Here is a 19157-nt window from a genome sequence, read left to right as displayed (position 1 = left end):
TTCTACGGCGGCGCCACCACCTAAAAGTAATTTAGCTCCTAATTTAACATTAAACAAAGGCATTTTGGGAACTTTGAATTATCTTCTCTCCACTACAAGCCTCCGCCACCAACCACCCGCCTCCTCCTTCATGATCGGCGATTTTGGAATGCCAGCAACACCAGTAATCCACACTTTGGCAATTTGGCAACCCCAGCGAGGCCCCTGCAATCTCAAGACCCCACCAACGAAGATAAACCACCAGCACCACTGCACCCCAGCAGCTGCCCCTCTCACCACTACCACAGCCACAACCACCACCTCAACTACCCCAAGAAAACCAACCTTCCACCTGCGAAATTTGCATCGAACCCATAATTTCACCAACCCAATTATTCAAAAGCCCAAAAAATGAAAAATGCGGGCCCCATCGATTCTGCAAATTGTCAACCATAACAACTATAGTACCAAAGTTCTTCCATGGCGGTAAAAATCACAAAGCCTCAAGTCTCCAAGAGTGGAATCCCATGTTTGAAATAGAAGCCTAGCCACCTTAGGCATGCATGTTTAGAGTAGAAATAGGAATTCCCTCTTCCAGACTCACTGACACAATAAGACAAAATCAGAGCATCTCAAGGAAGGCTGAAGAGTTAACGAAGGCAGAGGCAGCAACCAAGTTGAGGGAGCAACGGCGACTAGAGGAGAAAGCTAAGGCTCTGGAGGCACTGGAGAGGAAAAAGAGGATTGCAGAGAAAGTGCAAATGAGGGCTGAATTACGAGCACAGAAAGAAGCCGAGCTCAGAGACAAGGTAAGAAATTTTGAATTTCCAATTCATGTGCCTGAGTAAGTGTGCTTTTCTTCACTTGGCTTTCCATCAATGACGTCCGTTTGATTTGTCTAGGAAAGGGAGAAGAGGTTGAGGAAGAAGGGGAGAAAGAAGGCCGGTGGAGCAGAAGTTCCCGATGGAAACGATATTGGGGAATGCACTCCAAAATCTGAAATCGTACCTGGAACAATAAAGGAATCTGAGGTTAAGTACTGTTTTCCTACCATTACCAAAAGATCTCAAAAACCATCAGTTGTGGTGAAGCAAAGCAAGACAAAATCTATCCCTCTGCCACTTAGGAACAGAGGTAAAAGAAAAATGCAGCAGTGGATGTGGATAATTTTGACATGCGTGGTTTTTATTGCTCTGTTCTTGCTGGGAAACATTGGCTTCTTCTCCAATCTTTCAAATTTTAGGCTGCGGAGCCATAGTAATCCCTCCGCCGGTGGATTACTGGTGTTGCTGGTATATCCAAAATTGCCGACCATGAAGGATGAGGCGGGTGGTTGGTGGTGGAGGCAGGCAGCGGAGAGGAGATAATTCAAAGTTCCCAAAATGCCCTTGTTTAATGTTAAATTATGAGCTAAATTACTTTTAGGTGACGGCGCCGCCGTAGAAGGATTTAATTGGATCCGAAAATTAAATTCATGTATTAAATTGGCTAAAAATAAAAGTTAGGGACTAAATTGACGAACAAAAAAAGTTTAGGGACGAAAATGGCTATTTTCCCTAAGATAATTCGAGAAATCTTAGTTCAATGAAGATAAATAGTGTGGTCGTTAACAACTGTTGCATGCATGTCGGATATCCTCTATAGGGTGCAAGCAAGCCAAACTGAGTCAAGATTTGGTCTAATCAATCCAAACCTCAACTTAGTTTTGTGAAACTCTAACTCGAGTTTAAGCTTAACGAGTTCAAAATATAAAACTCGAGTTTGAGCTCAACTCGAATTTAAAAAAATCTTAAAAATATTTATTTTATTTTTGAAAAATAAATAAAATAATAATATTTCTTAACAAATAACAAAATATTAGGAATATATATGTAATTTTACTATTAAAATATATAAATATATATATTTTATCGAGTCGGCTTGCGAGCTAACAAGCTGAATATCTTTGAACTCAAGTTCAATCTCGAATTCGACATGGTCAACTTGAAGTCGACTCAAGCTCGATATTAACCGAGCTTGACTTAAATTACTCATGAACGGTTCGATTCGTTTGCAGCTCAAATCCCGTGACATGAACTAGAGCTCTTTGTTAATATTGCAACAATGGATTACTAAGCCCTCGATCCTCAGATCTTAAATACATTCCACATACCACACTGCTTAACCAGTTGCCTCCGACAAAAAACCTCTACTTAATAATCAGCTGGCAGCTGATGCTGGAACACTTCTCAGAAATTCAGTATGCCAAAATGGAGCCTATTTCTTACACTTCAGAAGCTCTTTCCAGGACCAAGTGTAAAATTGGGTACCTACTGCTTAGCTTTTGGGTAAATTAATCAAAAGAACAATCTTGTAGAAAGAAATAATTTCATCATCAGGCCATTGGATCCAGTTTGGACCCACTGCTGTGACCCCTTTTTCTCTTTTTAGTTTCTCCGGCTTTCCTCTTGCTCCCCGACTTTCCATTCCCGTTTGTGTTAGACTTCACACTTAACAGCGTGCCAGGCGATACTGCAGTGCAGCTTCGTAGAGCATGCTCAAAGTCAGCTTCTCTGTCTACAACAGAATATTGTTGCAGTAAATGTGACTTTGGATCTATGAAGCCAACATTCTCTTGATTCATCTCTTTCTGAAATATGTGTGTAACCAAGACATTAGGCAACCAAATTTCATAATTCGTACTATACATCATTTTGAATGCCAGAATTTACCTATGCACTACTTACCCTTACTCTCTTAGCACCATCTTCTAAATCCTCTTCCATGGAGATGTCATGAGGCAGTAATTCAACCTTATGTAGGGATTGAAGCAGAATAAGTTATAATAATTAAAACAAATTTACACATTTGACAAACCCTAAAAGAAAGTTAAAGGTTGAGGGGAAATACAGCACTTGTTTTCCTATTTTTTGCTTTTTGAGATGTACACTATCAAGAACCTTCTTTTTATGTTTTAACCAAAGGTACACAAATTCCAAACTCAACAAAATCCGTAGTGCAACAACAATCCATACCGCCCCCATTTTTATTAGCATTTTTAGTTTCTTCCATTCGTCAATTAGTTTTATTCACATAAACAAATAGAGCCAAAGATTCCGCCAAACTCTCAAGAAGACAGCCAGAGAATTAACTGCATATTTCATCATCACAGTAATCAAATTCTCTGTTCATCTCCAAAAACTCCGTGTTTCTTCCATCTCCTTTTTAATCAAGTAGATGAACAAAAATTTAACATTGTACTAGAGATGCATCTGCGAGTTTTTTTTCTGCTTCATATGTCACACTGTCTCTACATCCCTCACATACAGTATAAACAGCTTATAACTTCAAGCAGAGTACAGAATAACATCATTAGCAAGCCAAAGCCATTCGTTAATAAGCAATGCACGATTAGCTTCTTAACTTGCCGCAAAGCAAAGACCAATGGAACGTCTTTGAGGACTCAAAAGGAGATATGTAATGCTTCACTACATACAACTGCACCTTCTAGGACTCGATGCAAGCTGCTTACAAGTTTTGCGTCAATGAACACATCAACTATTCTTTCATTCTGGAGGAAATAATGTAAATAGATTTTTCGTTAAAATGGACTAAGCTATTTGGATTTAAAAAAGTCAGACTCGTTAAAAGTTCACTACACCAACCATTGAATGAGTAAGCTGTATTACTACTTGACACTAAATCTCTATATAACACGAACATTAATTTGACCATTGAATGAGTAAGCTGTACTACTACTACTATGACCAAATATTCTACCTCGGAGATGTTTCAAACAATTCCCAAGCATGCTGTCGGTTCAAATAAAACATTGACCAGTAGCAAGACAAAACTACACAATCAGACATCAAGCAAAACTGTTTCTTGAAGCACAAAATAAACTAACTTAAGAAAGGAGATCAAATATATACCTCTTTTTGTTTGGCAAAACTCGTCTGGAACTCCTCAGTGAGGACATGATATAGGTACTTGTGGAATCTTGTCATAACTTTGCGAAACAAAGACAATACTTGCTGCCTTTCTATGTTCATTTTACCCTGCTACGAAAGAAAGATTCATAAAAAAATTGGGTTTATGGACAAAACATGTATGCAGTCAAATAAGATAAATCTTACTGAACTCCTTTTCTAGACCATTAACTTGAACCAAAACGCTGTACCAAATCTATGTAAAGTTTGAAGAAAGTGATTCCAATTGATCTTCGGTTTCATATTTCCTGACCTCAATATAAGTCACGTCATGGAGCTGCAAGCCCATACAAAGCAAGATAGATGCTTGAAGGTAAGATAATGTAACTGGAAGCTGCTCCTGAAAATAGCACTGAGCGAGAAGTGGCACCATATCCCTGACCTGTAAAATGCGAGTATTAAATAGAACATTGATTACTTCACCTAGGTGAAGCTGAAAACTGGTAAGTGAATTCAGATAAAATCATTCGACAATATAACTACTTTCTGATGCTTTCATTTGAATCCAAGAGGGTATAAAGACAAAGATGAGATAAGGAAAAAAAATGCTATATAAGAGGGATTACAATGTTCTTCTTCTATCTTAAACAAGAACTTATGCATATTTTGATGTATCTATGAATCTTCCATCTATAAAACCAATCAGCATAGAACAGTATACTTAATGTGGCAGGAATTACTAAACAAGCAACACAGTACAACAAGATCTGTTTTTTCAATATAACTTAGTAGACATGGAAGAACTGAGATAGCTCTGTTATATGTTGTCATGAGAGAGGATATCAATCAGAAACTCCTGCAGTTGCATTTTCTTTCGCCCTTTGTTTACTGATGGCATTCTCTTTTAACAGCTTAGTCCTTTATGCAGAACAAATTCTTTAGCATAACTTTGTAGACAAGATCTGAACAAATCAAATTGAATGGCTTTGTCTGCAGATGCGACAAGTTTCAATTTTTTTCAATTTTTTTCTTTTTCTCCTAAATGTGGTTTTTTTCAACTTTTCCCATTTGGTATTAGAAAGTTTGAGAGAAAGCAATAGACAATCCAATGAAGAATTCTCCAGCCATGAATATTTCAAGATACATGGATCTTAAAAAATCTGTAAGAAAACCAATGGAGTCTCATTGTCTTATAAATTATAACAGGAGAAGTTAATAACATCAAAGAGTAAAGAATGTTGAATCACCTTTGTATATTCTTTGCGGTTATTGGCATATGCCTCTAACAATTTCAAGTCATCTGCTGATATAATTAATTTCATCAGCATGGAACGTTCACGATTGGAGGACATCAAAGGTTCATGATCCAAGTAGTTGATTTTTGGGTCCAAAATGCTATTCACAAGGACAGTAGGTCAGCGACTAAGCAAAGTGCATGTCAAACTAAATATTTAGTCATATCTACCTCATAGCAAGTTTGTAATCCAGCTCTTGAAAGCACAAAGGTAGGCGTCGCATGAACCTTTGCCTGAAACCTGCAAAATACAATCCATCACGTTATAGTATACCCTTTTTATAGTCAATTGATACCAAAAAACACCCTTAGAATCAGGGGTGTGATGCTCTTGTTGGGTATTTACACTGGTAAAAAGGATGCAGAAAACCAGGAGAACACACACTACTCCCTTCCATTTCATTAGTTTCCAAAGGCTTGAGGACCATGCAACTGTGCTCTCCGGTGATATTATTCTGATCCACAAAGTATCTTAGTCAGATTAGACAAGACAACCAAAATAGAACTAATTAGGAAGTGCCAAAAGATTATTACCGGAGTGTCACAGATATAAAAAGGAACAAAATTATGTTTCTTCCAGAAACGAAAGAGATCACCAGTCAGCCCAAATGAAGCACCAATATAGTCAACTTTTTCAGGCAATCGTTCCTGCAGATGCACGAGGAGAGGAGGAAGATTCTCCCTAGGGGATACCCTTTCCTCCAGCAAGGAAACCTGCAAATATAAGTGCTTATGTAATGGTTGCTTATGCAATGTTTACAAAGAGAAGGCACAGTGAGAGGGTGATATCCCCCCATCCCACCCCAAGGACCTCCAGACATCTTTAAGGAAAAATCAAGCTGACATACAGGGCCCCCGTTCAGCATCCTAGCATGGTTCATGGGGTAACAAAGAAGCAGAAAGGAGGTAAGTTCCAAACCATTGAGCTAGGAAATCTGCTCAATACGATGATCAGTCACCAACAAAATCTGTAACTTGAGATTTTGGCATATACAGTGTGAAGATATATGTTTGTTGTAGGAGGTTCTTCTTCCTCTCTCTCTTTTTTTTTATACTAGTAATTTATTTTGGTGATGGTCATGGGAAAGCAAAAACGGAATGCGATCGCTTTAAAATCGAAACTAATTAATAGAAGGGAATTTTTTGTATTGTACAAAGGGACCAAAAAAGGTAACACCAAATGTAGAGCTCTTGCTTTATGTAGAGTGAGATAAGCTTCACTAGTTCATAGTGTAAAGATAAATGAAAGGCCAACCTTCTCAGCTGCTTCTGTCACCTTCTTTGGTAGCGTTGTCTCCTCTTTCATTTCAATATCTATTTCACTGATATGAGACAACTGCTCCTTCATAATACCTTGCATGCGCAAGCTAGCATAAGTATTTCTACATGGCAGAAGTTGTGCAATTCTATGCAAGTGCCTTAATTAAAAAAGGGGCATCATAATGTATTTCCTGTGGACACACAAATATTTATCTCAGCAGATGCTCCAAATAGTAACATACAAAGTTAAGTTAGATAACCAGCCTTTTCTTTTATTTCACCAAGTCATAATATAAAATTCTCTAACTCTTGATTTCCATTCTGATTACACAAACTCACAATTCTCTGTCAGAATAAATTTTAAAGATGCTAGATTGAATCAATTGTAGTGGTGCTAGATCTAACAATCAGTGTTTAATCGAAAGAAAGCAACCAAGAAATATGCCATCATAAGAGATCAAATTAAGAGATACCTGGCAAAATATTGCATTCAAATCTAAAAGACCACATATTCATATCATAGGACTCATAAACAGTGAATTTCCTTTGTCTAGCACATAGTTCAGAAAAACCGTCCAATGTCAGGCCCTCAGAAGACAATGAACTTGAGGAATAATAGTAACAATAATTGATTAAAATAACACACTAGTAGTGGATGATACAAGTTCAGAGTTCTGTTTCATTTTACCATGGCTTTTGCTTCAACCAAGTCCACTTTAAGGCATCATATGAAACAGGCCAAGAAACAAGCTCAGCTATCAAAAACATTGTCAATGGAAGGGTCATACATCTTATGACAGATCAGCATTAATTAACACATACATTACAAAGTTTTTATCAGTCAATGAAGCTTTCAGTTTCTAAGTAATCTATTTGACAATGATTTCAACTTGTGCTTCTAGCACCGCATTCCAATACTGTATGACTCTTACATAAAATGGTGAACTCCAAAATATTGCGGTTACAGAAATAGAGGAAGCAAAAGCCAGCAACTTATACATCTAAACCAAAATATCAAGTAGTTTTGTGCTATCAAATGGATGATCCTGGAAGCATGAAACCACAGAAAAGAGAAAATTTGGCCACTGGCCTCTCAGAATCTTTTCGTCAAGCTATCACATTTGTTTGGTATTCATATATCACAATGATTGTGTCTTTGAACCACTTTCTTGATGTGTAAAACTCAAATATTAGAGCTATTTTCAGGTGAAACATCTTTGATGTACATTTTTTGCTAAAGAAAAACATATTTTTATGTCCATACATGTAAAAATAAAGTAGCAATAAAATCGGAATAAGGATGGTTTCAGAAAGAAATCTGAAGCCTAAAGCACCATAAGTGTCAAAGTAATCACTTGCCAAAACTTGAAACTGTCAGAGCATCAGGACCAAATTGAACATGGTACATGCAATTTGTGATTTCAAAATGAAGCATTCATTTGCACAAAGAGCATATGTCAAGGTGGTTAAATGAGCACGCATAAGGAGTGAATTCTTGACAGAAATAGGACTGCCGTGGAGCATACAAAAGATATCGCATTACACCAATCAATTGTTAAATTACTCATTGGACAGCATGGTCTCATTTCTTTAGACACCAAGAAGCACAGCAAAAGTTTTGAAAACTAACCTTGTTAACTGATCCAAAGCAGCTGAGCCATAACCATGCTGCCCAACATGAAAAAAAGAAGCCATAAATATATAGTGGGAAAGCAGCAAAAGCACAGGCTCCCTTTAAACAAAACAATGGACCTAGAGAATGGGGGTGAATCACAAAAGTTACGTAGTACCGCCAATGCACTCGGATGGACAGCTATTCTGACAACGCGAACACCTGATAGAGAAGGAAATCCTGTGTCTTCAAACTCTTCACAAAACTTCCATGGTATCTGATCACCAGAAGGAAGACGGCCTTTATGCAAGCATTGCAATGCCGAATCTCGAGAAATTTGTCCTTCAAGGCAGACCTGCAAGAGACAAGCAACAATGATCGCCACCACAACTTGCTGGTGCTCAAGCTGAAGAATAACAAGCATTGGACTTTAGGTATCCAACCAAAAATTCCGCTTGTTAGGTCAACAGAAACCAAAGAAGAATACTCAGACTGGTGATCAGGATGAAGAGGAGTATTCTAGATATTTTTATGGCAAAAGCAATAAATATGGAGCATAAGTTGTTAGGTCTAATACAACTACCATTACTTAATGTTAAAAAAAGGAACAATAAGGATGTACAAGAGGAAAGAATGTGACAACTTCAGAAGCCAATCAGCATCCTACATACTGTACATTTGTGAAACCTCTTGTATTAATGAACATGCAACAAGAACAAGTGAGATGAAACACCAACAAAAAGAACAAACACACTGTTGTAGGTGACAGCCAAAATGGAAAAATGGTTTGGAAATGTCGGAGTAACATTAAGATACATGATTCATTCAGATAGGTTCAAATAGACATGTGATTCAAAGGACTGCCAAGTTTAAAATAAAAGCCAAAGTTCCAAAAGAGTACATCATTAATGAAAGCATTAAATGCCAAACAATTGAGAAGCCTTCAGCTTAAATGTTTGCAATGAGCTGAAAAGTAACTTTATATAGGTTTGTGCATCCAGCTACTTATTGCATGGAAATAGAATATGTTCTTTCAAGTGTCCTTTAAGATTTTGTCTTAAACAATTTTATCTTGTAAATGAAGAGCAGATCTCTGAAGACACAGAAAAACACATCCTATGCATTTGTGCTTACACAAAAGGTACTGTTTACCTAACGTATAAATTGATAAATATTTGCTGTAAATACTGCTTCCTGCTGCAAAGTAAATTTTGAAGGCATAAATGTAATGCTCGTAAAAAGGAAATTGCAAATTAGTATCTGAATGTCATCAGGCAGCTGTATATTCGGAACTTCAGTACTTAAATTGCCCGGCCCAAGGCTATAAGTATAGGAAATTGGAAGAAGAAAAAAAAGCAAGAAAAATTAAGAGGCCCCAAGTAGAAATCTTAGGCATCAAATTAAGTTGGATGAGAATCAGAAGGCTTCACATGCAAGAGATTTATGTGGAGGTAGGTCTCTTGAAATAATAGAGACGTGTCTGGCAGATAGATTCCAAACCTTCTCCTTCAACTAGGGCTTCAACCTTTACCCTTGAAAGATATAACTCAATAATGTAACATAGATAATGAATGAACTTCAGACTACAAGAAAGACCAAACTGCCCAAATTAATGAAATCACAGCAAATTAACAGTATAGCAAGTTATCTAAGTATAAGAATTTGTAATGAAAAACCATATGATGGAAAAGGCAAAAGACTAAATAAATGGTAGGATGAGTCAGAAACATATCTTGTTTATTCTCACACTTTCTGGAAAATCAAGAGGTCAATATATATACAAGATTAGAACCAATCTAGTCCCTAAAATCAAGTTATCAATCTGATCTCCATAATCAAGCTATCAAGTCCATCAATTGAAACACTGGAATCCAGTTATAAAGATCTTACAATCAATCTATTCAGATTCAACTACAACTAAAGTAATACATTGATTTCTTATATTTAAAACGATACTTAAATAAAGATTGTCGAGATAATACTTCTTCTGGCAAAAGTTCTAACATTGACAAGTTATTTCAAACTAATGCATGAGCAAAATTCCAATAAAAGAAAAAAAAATAAATTAGAAGCTTACTTCTATAACACCAATCAAGGATCATAGAGGTACACTCAGAACATCTATAGACTACAGATGCTAACTGACAGATGCAAGTTTTAATTTTGAAGAAAAGATGATGCAAAACCAAACGACTTTGGTGGCAATCTATAGGCTTTAGGCTTCATACCCAAATCCGGGAAAATTATTTCGCATTTCTTTGTGGATTGAATGTTTTCATCGAATTAGAAATACTGTAGCACATGACAGATTGCAAGAACAATTGATTCAAAGGCCATCAATCTACTTTGAAAAACCTTAGCCCTGTTATATTTGCTCAAAATTTTGCAACTTCTCAAATGCCAAATTTCAAATTTTGTAATCAATTATTTCTGCTCAAGTACCAATAGCGAGCCAAAAGATCAGAAAAGAAGAGAAAATTAGGAAAGTGTACTCACCTGAAGTACACAGAAAATGTCAGGGAGAATGTTCTTGGATTCATCAACAGGACCTGTACAAGAATGCAAATGATTCATCTGAGTTACGAAGAGTAGAATTATCAGGAATATTTAGGCCTGGGCACAAACCTAGAAGGACAAACAGGTGATGAGCAGGAGCATCAGCCATCAATTGCAAATCATTTGGAGAATTTTTGTAGTGAGATGCAACAAAGAGAGACATTATTTGCTGTATCAAGAGAGATATGAGGAACAGCGAAAAATAAGTTACAAGTCGTGAGCTCAAAATGAAGTAAATGCAGGTTCATTGAGCAGTCAGGCAGAAGCCAAACAAACTTCTCTGAAAGGCTACTGAAGAATTCCTAGTACCTGCAAGAATATTTCACTTTCTTTGTGGAAGGAAAACAAAGTGTCTCTGTTGACATAATACAACTTGCATTCACTCGGATGGCAAAACCTAAAAGTGCAACAAGAAGGGAAGTCATAAACTATGCAGAAAGAAATATACTCACTCTAGCTCTGAATATGCTAAACCTGCTTATTGGTGGCACAGAACTTGTGGCATCTAAGAAAAGTAAATTATTCAGCCAAGACTCTATAGGATCCCCAGCAGCATATCTGATGGATTCTTTCAGTTCCAACTTCTGAAATTTCCTAACTGCAGCACATATTTGAAACTATATCAAGAAAAGAGTCCATTTACTGAACAATAAAAAGAATGACAAACTACAATAGCTACAAATAAACTCATGACATGACATGAGAGAAATCGCATATAGTGTACAGTTATTTTACCATAAAGATTGACAAATTACGAGATGACAGTCATAAAAAAAGAACATCATTGTAACAGCTGAGTATAGATCCATAAATGACTTTACCTATTTCATGAGGTAGATTGACCATTGACAATCATTACCAACAACATTATTGTTTTAGCTGTGATAGATTCTATAATTACTCAAGACTGCCAACTATAATTACTCTAGACAGCCAAAGAACATCCTGAAGGAACTTGACAAAATATTCTATCCAAAGAAGTGTCCAAATTCTAAAGAAGCTTAAATACAAATATATAACCAAAATTCTCTGTGACCATTTGTATTTCTTCTACTAAGGAGGATAGGATTTTAAGAATAAAATCTTTGTTTCAAAGTTTCTATTTCAAATTGACCAGCACAAGCACTTCAAAGTTCTCTACTTATCTCGTTCAATTGGAGTGGCTTTATTCCTGGATGCAAATTTTGGCAACCTTTTTATGTCCCTAATGTGCTAATGTCTACCAAAAACTGGAAAACTTATTCTGCAATGGCACACAAGTTTTTTATTCAGTTATTGCTTTTGTGACCGAAAGGCACCATAGTAGCTAGGACGACTCACAAGTTCAAACTATCTACTCCTCCTTCAAGGTAGTATGCATGCAATAAATATATTTCACATGAATTGTCCATCTAATTACCCCCTCTTCAACTGATGAGTATGGTTATGCAGCAAGAGGATAGCATACAAATTGCAGGATTTGTTTTGTTAAACTGCAAAAAAGTGAGAGTTTCAAGTGTGCTCTCCTCATACTTAAATAGAAAAAAGTATATGAGGAGTCACAATTTGTTATAGTCCTCTACTATAACACATAATGAATAGGATAAATAAAGACACAAGTAAATTGCATGGCAAGGCTAACATGCTACAAGGAGAGGAATGTAAATAAATTATACCTGAATGACAGTCATTTTTCCCGGCAGCCGATATCTGACTGTTCTTTTCCAAATGACTTAGAAGCTTCAGTGATAAAGAACGGCCAGTGCCTTCATAGCTGCAAGGAAAGTATCAGAATTTATAACCTTCCAAAGCCACTGCAAACTTTATTCGACGACTCCAAAGCATATTTCCTCTAGACAATGGACTAAAGAAATAAAAAAAATTACAGCAAAAAGCCTTTAGAAAGAAGCTGACCACTACATGTGTGTGTGTGCACACGTGCAAGAGAAAGCGAGAGAGAGAGAGAGAGAGAGGAGAAAGGACTAAGATGGCGATACCCATTCACTGTAGATGATAGAAAAACCAAGGAAGGGCCAAGCAAGGATTTGATAACAGGAAGTGGAATAGCAGCTGCTTCATCAATGACCAAAAGCTCAACTTGAGAGAGTTTCTGATGGTCACGAGGCTGGACATACTGTTAAGAAATGCGTTATAACTCATTTTGAACAAACAGTGTCAATTTATCTTGAAATGATGATTTAATGCAATAAAGCCCCAGTACTGCACATGTTGAAAATGAATCTTATGCCTACAGGTTGGATGCAGAAGTTGTCAAAGCATTTACACAGCATCCAAGGCCTTTCACATCTTAACCACAGTCTAGGTCAACCCCAATATCTGTAATATGTCAAGTTGATGTGCTACTAGTAACATGCCAATTATTTATCTTCAGAAGTAGAGGTGTCAATAACAACCAATTATGTTGACCTGCCCACCAATAACCCGCACAAACCCGGCCATTAATTTTAAATGGGTCTAAATGGGTACCCAACTAAATCCATTTAATTGATGGGTAGTAGGTTGATTCAGCTCACCCATTTATACCCATTTAAAAATAATTATACATTTAAACTCAACTTTTAGTGAGTGCTAAGCAAATAAATTTGAATTTTTTATCAATCTAATAACAATAAAATATCATTACTTCTTGTCAAATAACATGCAAAAAAATAGAAAAAATAAGTAGAATTTTAAGTGACTCATAAATGGGTAATTGGGTATACTCATGCCCATTTAGTAAATGGGTATAAATGGGTTGACTCAATTATACCCATTACCTAATTATGACTCGTCCAAACCTGGCCAAATCACCCATTTTGACACCTCTACTCAGAAGCAATGATCTCAAAACCTTTGCGCTTCCTACTTATTCTATGTTTTGAATTTTGAGTGATTTTTTGAAAATATCAGGGAAACTTGAAATTGTGATCACTCAAAGTATGTAACTGAAGCACCCAAAAATATGCAACAAAAAGCACAGGAAATCATCACCTAGTTATTATGAACCACACATTTTGTTCTCTTAAACACAAAATAGAATTTGCAACTTGCATGGCCTGAGAAATGCACTTAATTGATTTATGAAATTACACAAAGAAAGGAAGATAACAATCAAAGACTGCCAATAGTATCTGACAACAGCAAGTTAACAAAAGGAGTAAAAACCCAAACAGTTGTGCACCAGTCCATGAAAGCTGTCTTCTGTACTTAATAATTTTCAGATGTAAAAAACCAATATTGAGATTAACGATTGGTGATTCACCTGAACTGTCTGCCTATGTTGCTTGTAGATGTTTATTTGCACCACAGTTTTTCGGGAATCAGAAGCATCACTTCTTAGAATATCATAATGCAAATGTTCCTGGAGAGAAAAGAGAAGTGCACATTATCATAGAGGTACAACAGCAAATACTTTTAGGTACTGAATTAGCACTTTGTAGCTGCAAAAGACTCAAAAAGAAAGGCACTAACAGAGATTGCTAAAATCTCAAACTATCATTATGATAGTGATGAAACACTTCAAAATCCAGGAGACATAAGAAGACAAAGGTTGGAAACAAGAAAAACTATAGCATGACCATTTTATATCCTTGAATCAGAACATACTTGAACTAGATGAATATTTGTTAAGAAAATTTGCAGCCAGAGGAGTTAACAGAAGCTCTAGCAATATAAGAACTTAAGCTACATTGATGCCAACAGAATTTGTACGACCACATACCTCATATTTGAGTGCACGCAATCCCCTCTGGACAAACTCAAATAAAGAACTCAAATTCTGTGGACTAGGAGCTGTTACAAATATATTTGAGTATCTGAAAGGAAACCAATTGATCCATTCACAAGAAACCAAGTAAACAAAAAGTTGTTTTTTCCTTTTAAAGAAGGAAAGATATATATACAGAATATAAACTAACCCCACAGCAATGGCTCCTGCAATTGCTAATCCCAGAGCGGCTGATTTGCCTCGTCCACGGGATGCTGTCAATGCGACGGTAGTTTGCAGTGTTTTATCCAAAATTGCATCAAGGAAAGTTGATACTGCTTTTGTCTAATTTACATTTTCAAAAGAAAGACCAATTTCATAAGATAAATTGTACAACCATTCTATAGAGTTAGTAGCTAATAACCTTAGTTCATGAGTGGATTTACCTGGTCCAGTGTAGTGCAAATTTTAACTAATGGACCGATGGGAAAGACATCATGCAGCTGCTCCTTAACATTCAACAGATCTTGTCCCTCTATAGATACCAATTGACCCTTCATTCAAAAAAAATAATGAATAAACAATAGATAAATAAATAAGAAAAAAACAGTCAGCTTACAAAGAGATTTCACTCAATGACCAGCAACTTGATCAGTATTCTCGGGATTTAATTTTCAGTTGACATAATCTGCTTTACTGCATTTTGAAATTCAATGAGATCATATGCAATCACTTTTACCTAACAACTAACGGAAACAATATCTGTACCAAAAACCACAACCAATTCAAAGAGAAAATCATGACACCCGGAGGCATGTTTTTCCTTTCCAAAGAATGGCTTTAAAAGGCATAAAATTGTGCCTGTTCACAACTGAGCTCACAATAGAAAGAAGGAAGTAAAAACAACTTCAATTCAATACCACTGTGCTGCAAAGGGTATTTAAGTTCACATGCAGTGGACAAGTACCAATAAGATCTGAGAGCAACTACATTTGGAAACATCCAATTTAATTTCTGATCTGAAAAAGTAGGTAATGTCAAGTTCTTTTGCAAAAGGGGGTGGTCACACTAAGATACAGTTGCTTGTGGCATGAATTGTTGCACAAGGCCCTTATGGTAATCCGTGAAGCATCTGTCAGCACCATTTGGATTGAAGATAAGGAAAGGATACCACTCAGGTGGAAAAGAAAGAAAAGGAGAGATGAGGAAAGTGGATTCCATTAATATTGCTTGGATTACTTGGAACAAAACAATGAAGAGAGCAATATAAATATGGAAGGAAATGAAACAAACTAGGCAGTAAAAGTAAATTAACTAGAAATACGTCTCTGTTCCCTCCATTTTTGTCCAGTTTTGGATGGAAGCCAAACATAAAAGGAAATAACTATAGCAAATCCTTACATTTTCCTACTCAAAAATCAATCCAAACAGAAAGACCAACTCCCTATGATTACTTCCCTTTTTTGCCGTTTTCATTACCGCAAGGCCTCAATCCAAACAATGCCTTAGGTAGAGAACATCAAAGTGTAAACTCCCTCATGCAGTTTTTCTTTTAAGCATTTGAATTAAAAGTTCAAAGACTTTCCATTGTGGTTATGAGAACTTGCATGTAAATGAAATTGAACACAGGCTGATGCAGCAAATAAATTGCTAAAAGAAATCCAATGATAAGGATATCCCCATATTTCCCTAAGCTTCATTATGGAACACCTTAAAAATAAGGGCCTTATTTTGGATTCTGATTGGATCTTTTAAGCTTCTTTGCTCAATTTAGGAGTCCATAGATATACTTCTTCCTAGAGAAGGCTCAGATTTCTTACACTATGTTAAATTCTTGCAAACTAATTGTCTTCTTAAGGTTGTGGGATGTAGTCCTGCCTTAGCTGTAACGCCTAAAGGTTTCTAGCAGTAATTGCTAGAGTATCCTAACTTATTCTTCTTATCAATTGCAGGCTACCAAGAGTTTACTTATCCTATCAGTTCTGGTTTTGATTGATCTTTGTTTATGTGACTTCTGCCTTCATTATTTCTTACTAGTACGAGTTTTAGCCCCAAAAAACTATTCTACAAATCTGCAGCCTACCCAGCCTGGCTTTTATGTTGCGTCACAAACAAAATAAGAGAAAAATTATGATGATGAGATATGTCATTTATCAAGAAAACCAAAAAGCTAGGAAAGAAAAAAATCAAGAAAAATAAAATATAAACTTGCAAAGATGTTCCAATGTCACAGAAGCTCAGATATAAGACAGAAAACCAATGATTGATAAAAAGAAAATTTTTATTTTTACCTCTTTAATTGATGACATATTCATTGACTTCACATGTGATGAAATTGGCAGAATATTCAGTTCGTCGTCCATGACCAAACACGATTTGCATGTGCCAAGAGATAGTAGAAACCGCTCATTGAAACGTGAGACAATGTTATGATGGGCCTCTGTACGAAATCTTTCATGCACATCCTAGGCCACAGAATGAGAAGCTTAAGAGTATTAAACCATTAGCTATCAATTACTAATCACAACACGTTTGTTGAAAAAAAAATTACTAATCACAACAGAAAATAACAGTCCATCTGCTTCTAAAGTAATGGGAAAGATTTTCACATAATCTTTTGTTGAACAAAAAGAGATGAGATAGGAAAAGCTAAGATGTGTAGAATATTAGTTCCTCAAAGCTATTTCTAAATGCAATGTTCCTTGTTCCACAGAACTACCAAATCCACAACATGTTGCCTGTTTTATGCATTCACATATTCTGAATGCAGTCAGTGATGCATAATGCGTTCTATGAATACTATTAGATCCAATTAAAGATCAAAGAATCCGTGCCAGTTTCTCCAAATCTGAGTATGTGTAAAGCTGTAACATTTAAAAGACATCAGCTTTCCTTGATTAAATATGTTCCCTGACTAACTTTGGGCCATACATCCTCATATTTGGATCAAAAAATGCACAAACCCAATGGATGACTCCATACTGCCTATTCAATTACCACAATGGCTCATCTTTACAGTCACGAATAAAGGAATAGTCCAAAAGAAACCCAAATAGACAGCTGTGGATTTCAAGCATCCAAGATTTTATATTTTCCATGCATCTATTTAGGAGCTTTTGCAAGATGGCTAACATGTTTAGTTGAATAAAATGGAAAGATTAAGGAGAAGACTACAGACCATAACCATCGTGTACAAAGAGCTAAGAGAAGAGAGCGAACGAAGCAGCAAGATAACCAAACCACCTCCTTCAACTGTCTCTATGCTTCTTGCAAGGATGTTTGGAGTGAGGGCTTCAAAATCCTGATTCCAAAAATGCAAAATTTGAAAAATCTAATAGATAATACATAGAAGATTATCAAAGCATATTGGTGAATCTCTAGACAGACAAATCACTAAATAACTCACCTGTAATATGCACATTCCATATGTATTTCCAAGAATCCTATCTGAGTCTCTGTACAAGCAGAATGAGACCCCACCACTTTCGATGAAAAGTGAAAATGGATCTACTTTCTCAGGATCAAGAAGTCCTCTTTGCATTAGCTTCTTAACTTGCTTCGCACGTTTTTTCTTGTGGCTGGATAACAAGAAGTCGCAAGCAGCAAAATAAGCGCTCATTTCTTTCCAAGAGTTCATAAAGTGAGCCATTTATTTGAAGATTTGTCATCATCTACTATTAGAATGCAATGTATAGTTCGATAGCTATGAACCTAAGCACCGGTAGATGACACAAGACAGGCAAGTCCAAAAGCAATTAAATTTGAGCGTGAACCAAGTCGACAATGAACATCTTCTGAGCCTAAAATTAGCCAAACTAACATTGAATAATGTCCACAGACAAAATAAAAATACCTGCTAAGCTCGAGTTTGTCCTTGTAACACCACAAAACGGTTGGTCTAGATTTAATTACAGCTTTACTTAACAGATAGTGTAAATTAACAATCTGCAACCAAAAAAAAAAAAAGAAATTAGAGAATTAGACCACAAAAATAAGCATAAAAAGCCAATATCACTAGTGCTGAAAAACAGACCTGGTCACGAGATTTATCACCGATTATTACAAACATAGACCGGTGCCTCATCCTTACTCCATTTTCAATCAAACTCCTAATCCGCTCATCCACTTTTTTCCTCATATTGAAACCTTCAATCAATCATCAACAAGTTAAAAAAATCCGCCGCATCATTATATAGATTTTTCCACAATATATAAGATGAAATATGTAACAAACCCTCTTTTAGGACTTCTTCGAACTGGTGAAATTTCGGAATACAAACTTATACAGGAAAAAAAAAAGAGAAGAAACTTCAGAGTAGAATGCTTCACCGCCGGAGGAATCAGAAGAGAGGGCTCTCGCCTGCTGAGGGGAAGAGAGAGCGCCGCAATGTGTGAACTGCGTGAGAAGTTTTGGCGCTCGGAGGGAAGAGAGCTAATCAGCACAAGGCAATGGGCTTACGTAAAGGATTATATAGTTTACTCCCGAGGCAAAAGATTTGGGGGGAATTACACTTTTAGTCCCCAAAATTGGGGCACTACACTAAAGTGCACTCTAATGTTTGAATGTAAACAAATTATGTCCCACAGTTTTTAATTTTGGTCAAAGGATGACAATTGAAAAAAGTACTATTATGCATGATGTTTCCAACGCCAACCAGAAAAGAATAATTAGGCAATTACCGATCGCAAGAGTTGGATAGAACCGTAAAAGTCATTTGAATGGATTACAAACTCGTAACAATATTGTCGTCGAATATTAATCTCAAATTAAATTGCACCTCACCTATAATTGCACTCCATTTTTTTTAATGGACTTATTTATTATGATCTATTTTTTTTATTACTATCAATAAACAATTAAAC

General features: G+C 36.3%; 1 pseudogene; it reads right to left on the bottom strand.

Moving 5' to 3' along the window:
- Positions 1-2102: 2102 nt before the first annotated feature.
- On the bottom strand, positions 2103-18432 carry LOC113763140 (annotated as a pseudogene).
- Positions 18433-19157: the final 725 nt, after the last annotated feature.

Source organism: Coffea eugenioides, chromosome 2 (genome assembly GCF_003713205.1).
Source record: "Coffea eugenioides isolate CCC68of chromosome 2, Ceug_1.0, whole genome shotgun sequence".
Taxonomy (NCBI): domain Eukaryota; kingdom Viridiplantae; phylum Streptophyta; class Magnoliopsida; order Gentianales; family Rubiaceae; genus Coffea; species Coffea eugenioides.
Note: the sequence above shows the minus strand (reverse complement) of the source record. Positions and strands in the feature narration are given on the sequence as shown.